At 37.5% G+C, this 5,070-nt stretch overlaps 1 pseudogene; it reads left to right on the top strand.

Annotated features, from left to right (window-relative positions):
* Positions 1 to 1,951: 1,951 nt before the first annotated feature.
* On the top strand, positions 1,952 to 4,490 carry LOC128249776 (uncharacterized; annotated as a pseudogene).
* Positions 4,491 to 5,070: the final 580 nt, after the last annotated feature.

Here is a 5,070-nt window from a genome sequence, read left to right on the forward strand (position 1 = left end):
AACTGGCCATAACTGGCCCAAATATTCTACCTGTTTTATGTTCAAACCAGCCAGATCTGACCTCTCACAACTACCCAAGAATGTCATTCTAAAAATAAGCAATCACACCATCAAAATCTCAAAGCTATGAGATAATGCTTGATTAAGCAAAAAAAGAATGTGAGTAAATAAGCATTACATTTGACATAGTAACCTGAAAGCTAAAGGGTTAAACATACTGACATTCATTAACTTTGCCACCCCAGAAATTTAGTTCTTATTCTACAACACAAGAATAAGGATTTCTTTTGGCCAGGCATAAAGTGTATAAGAGTTAGAGTGTGTCAACTGAATTGACTTCAATATGTTTCTGGTGTGTATTATGTCTATTCTAGAGGAATGTAAAGTTAGACATGGCAAGATTTAAATATTTAATCAAGGAGAAGCTTAATATTCTTATGCTTTTAGTTTTCTGCTGATATGCTCTGACCATTTCTACCATTCTTTATGTGATAATGGTTATGTGCTTCCTTAAAGTTTTTCAAATTATCAACTATTCTCTAACTTCTGTAAACTGAATAAAATTCACGTATGCTACTTTGAGTGCAGTGTTTCCCCTAGTATATGCCATGTTTGCTTGTACAAAACTGGTGTGATGTAAATATCTCTTCCTATATATATATATATATATATATATATATATATATATATATATATGAATATATATATATACATCACATTGCTGGTGATGTGCAAATAACAACAGAGTTGGAAAGATATATTATATTTTGTGAATATGAATACAGTAAATGTAGGGTTGCTTGAATGAAAGAGACATGTGAAGTGTTTCATTGAATAATACACACTGATGTTGCAATAAGACAGACACAAAACCACTCCATAACCATATAGGAGTTATTCTGGATGACTACACTTAGGAATCTCTACTCCATGTTGCTATCTAATTACAACTGCTTGCCAGTCCATCAAGAGAGGAAATGGCTGTGAATAAATACAATGAAATTCAACTCAAAACTTGGTTGTTCACATGCTTCTATGTTCAACTCTAATGACTCTGCATTTAGCTATATTGCAATTTAATATTTATCTTACTGCAATCATCCTACAAGAAATCATACTTATAAACATACTATTCAAATAAGAAGAATAGGAGAAATGTAGAAAAGGGTCTTGATTGGATATATTATCCAAACGACCAGTATGGATCCACTTATAAACCCATTGAACTGGTAAAGGAATCTCTTCATGGTCAGTCAAGAAACACCAAATATATATATATACACACACACACATATATATATATATATATATATATATATATATATATATATATATATATATATACACGAGTGTGTACACACCCATGCACATAATAGTCATGGTTAAAATGACTTTGTTTATAATGTTACTCAATAAGAGAAGAGAAGATCTGGGGCTAAGTAGCAACAATTATGCCATCACTCAACCTTCAATAAATACCACTCATTTTCCCTCTAACCCACACTCTGAACTCTTAATACAATGTATTATCACTACTTAACTTTATATATACTTGCAGAAACACTGCCCAGAGTGCAGTGTTTCCCCTAGTATATGCCATGTTTGCTTGAACAAAACTGGTGTGATGTAAATATCTTCCTCTATATATATATATACACACACACACACATACTAGCAGAAACACTTGATGTTGCCCAGGTTAAAGAAAATAATGAAATTTAAAAACGCTGTGTAGATTATGCAGGTCTTAACTGCTAGTAGCTGAGATACCAACTTTCTCTGCAACTCATGCCAACATGGAAATAGACATTAAGTGAAATGTGAAAAGAAAGTTTTCATCTCATATATGCATATAAAGTAAATACATGTTTGTCAAACTTATTTCATAACCAAAAAACAGGTACAGATTATAAACGATGAAAGGTCGTGCATAGAGTACACACACACACATACACACAAACAGACAATGAATATATCACGTTATTGTTTCACTTTTATACACACAGATATACATTCACGCATGTCAGTCAGAAAGTGAAAGTGTAATAGTAATACTTTAACACTCAATGGTTTTACACTTTTGTGTATGTCATGTACATACTATTCATGTAAGTGCTTCTTCATATACTATGTTTTCTGTCTTGCCATGTTTATCACTGAGAATATAGAGGTTCTTTTCATCTCCAACTCTAGAACATCCAACATACAGCTGACCACGTGAGAAGCAAGGTTGAAGGAGGTTAAGTCCCACCACCTTTAGAGATTGACCTTGTGCTTTGTTGATAGACATTGCAAAGCTAAGTTTGCCAGGAAACTGCACAAAACAGAGAAAATGAAAGAAATATGGATGACTCGTTCGGAAACACTCCCAAGTGAGGAACCGGACTCAAAAGTAACCTCCAATTGTTTTCCCCCAAAATTCCTATGGCCTCGGAATCAACATAGTCCGAGGTATATTTGTAGAGAATTTCATAAAAAAATATCCATTTTCTTGAAAGTGAAGACGAATTGAAGTGGACTCCGGTGAATATTCAGAAATTCCCCACCTCCTCCTAAAACACTTACCCACAAAATTTTGTATATTCGGGTCCCACCCCGAATATATAAAATTTTGTATATCTGTAGTTATGCCGACAAATTTGACACTTTCCTCCTAGGCATTGTTATATATGTATACAGAAATACACGAGTGCAGAAGATAGTGTAGCATGACACAAAAAGCCAGTGCCATTTTGTGCGAGATCTCACCGACAACCATGTTGTCAGGTACGAGACCGCAGCAACACTCTCGTGGGTAACATCTATTTCAGGAGGCTTATTAAGGAAATTCTCCCTCTTCACTTTCTCGCTTACGCTGAGAAACACTGCAAACTGTGGATTCTTATCCTGCTCTAACTTTACCCGTTATCTCCAGAGGTTAATGTACCTCACGTGAGCAGAACAATAATGGACTACGCGCTGCCATACAGATGGTCACTGGGAGCGAACCACATGAACGAGAACTAAAAAATAAACAACTACTGAATCGCATCTGCTTCTTCTTTCGAGTTCCAGATCCTAAGACTACAGAAATAATTGTAATGGGAGAAAGTGATACTCCACAGGTATCATGAACCTTCTAGTGCCATTATAAAATTGTGACCCCAATCAAAGAAAAAAGATTTTGGCAGTCGCAAGCTTTATTGTTGTAGATGCCTCACAAAAACTATAGAATGGCAGTCTTCGCTTGCAGTCTCAACTAAAAAAATCAATGGTCTGACGTCAGGATATCTTCTCTCATTCAAGTGAACCTTTAGAATTCATGCTTTTTGCCTCGAACTTGTACCTAGAAGAGTATGCATTCTTCTTACAAGGAAAATACACGGTATTCTTTCAAACAATCTCCTTTTGAAGTAATTTCTCCCACAATGTCGACGGCCAATGTTTGATACCAGCAAATACACCAAATGCAGCAACGGGAAGATACTTCAAGCAAGCCAGCCATCAACTTCCAGCCATTGTTCCTGTCTATTGCCATGTCTTCTGATGCCTTCTTAAAAAAAACAGAAAAGCAATCTTTTTTTCTTTTTTCAGCAGACTGCAACAGGCTTGGCGACTAAAAAAAAAAGTTGTTTTTTTTCTCATTGCTGCACACAGTACACTGAGGAAAAAAAATCAAAGATTTTGTTAAGCAAATTTTTTTTGCACACATGTTACTGTTCCAGCAGCACTTTGTCGGTTCTTTGGTCCTTTCTTTTCCCTCATCTGTAAAGAAAAAAAATGAGTCTGCCCCACTTACCAGCGTACTCTGGTGATGTCACGCTTTGGTTTGCACAGTTGGATGCTTATTTTTCGGCCCATGCGGTGCCTCACCAACAGCAACTAAGTACTGTGGGATGCTTGCCCCTCTTGCATGCTCAGTGAAAGATCTTATCACTGACCCACATCCAGACGCGACTTATGTGTCCATTAAATCTGAGGTTCTCCGATGGAACACCCAATCCACCAACAGTAAATTCCAGACACTGATGCAAGATGAGCACCTGGGAGACAGGATGCCATCTGAGTTTCTTCGGCGTTTGTGTGAACTCAGCGACACACCACTAGAGGACAATTCTCTGCTCAGAAAATTATTTTTCTCTTGGCTGCCACCGAATGTCCAATCCATATTGGCCACAGTGGTCAACTCAAATTTGCTCAACCAGTTAGCCACTATGGCGGACAAGATTATAGAGTTCACTGTACAGCCAGCACCTCATCATACCTGTTCGGACACTGTAGTAGCTTCCTCTACTATCACTAAGTCTTTTCTCTCGTCATATAACGACATTTTGGACACATTGTGGCGAGAACACGCCAGCTCTTGTCGTCCTCACAGCAGAAACCATTCTAAGTCACGGTCATCTAGGTCTACTCCAACGGTTTCCAATCTCTGATGGTATCGTGCCACATTCAAGGAAAAAGCCCGTCGTTGCATCCAACCATGTTCGTTCAAGTTGTCGGGAAACTAGTTATGGAAGATCTGAGCACGTCAGATTCTTCCCTCAAATTTTCATCTAATCGTGCATTCTTTGTTAAGGATTGTGTGTCTAACAAATCGTTCATGATTGACACTGGATCCAACTATTCTATTTAGCATTTGCATTTTACTTCAGACATGCCAAGCAATCTGCCATATACCTGCTTGTGGTGAATCTACCCCCGATAAAAACTTATGGTCAGGTCTCATTACACCTAGATTTCAACCTTCAAAGGGATTTTAGGTTGGTTTTTGTTATAGCAGATCTACCATATCCCATTCTGGGCACGGACTTCTTAAACCACTTTCACTTATTAGTTGATGGCAGGCGACAGAGACTCATGGACGATTCTACATCTTTATTTACACCTACTCGGGTCACTACTAATGCTGTTTTAAGCCCGTCATTTTTTGTTGCCACTGCTAGTACCAATTCCTTTCTCTTTTGGCTTCTTTCCCAGAGCTAGTGGATCCGACTTTCAAATCAGTAAAAGTCACACACTCGACTCGCCATTATATCACTACTTCTGGACCAACGGTTTTTTGTTTTTTTTTTGTGTGCATGGCAACTC

Source organism: Octopus bimaculoides, chromosome 18, assembly GCF_046866305.1.
Source record: "Octopus bimaculoides isolate indiv1 chromosome 18, ASM4686630v1, whole genome shotgun sequence".
Taxonomy (NCBI): Eukaryota; Metazoa; Mollusca; class Cephalopoda; order Octopoda; family Octopodidae; genus Octopus; species Octopus bimaculoides.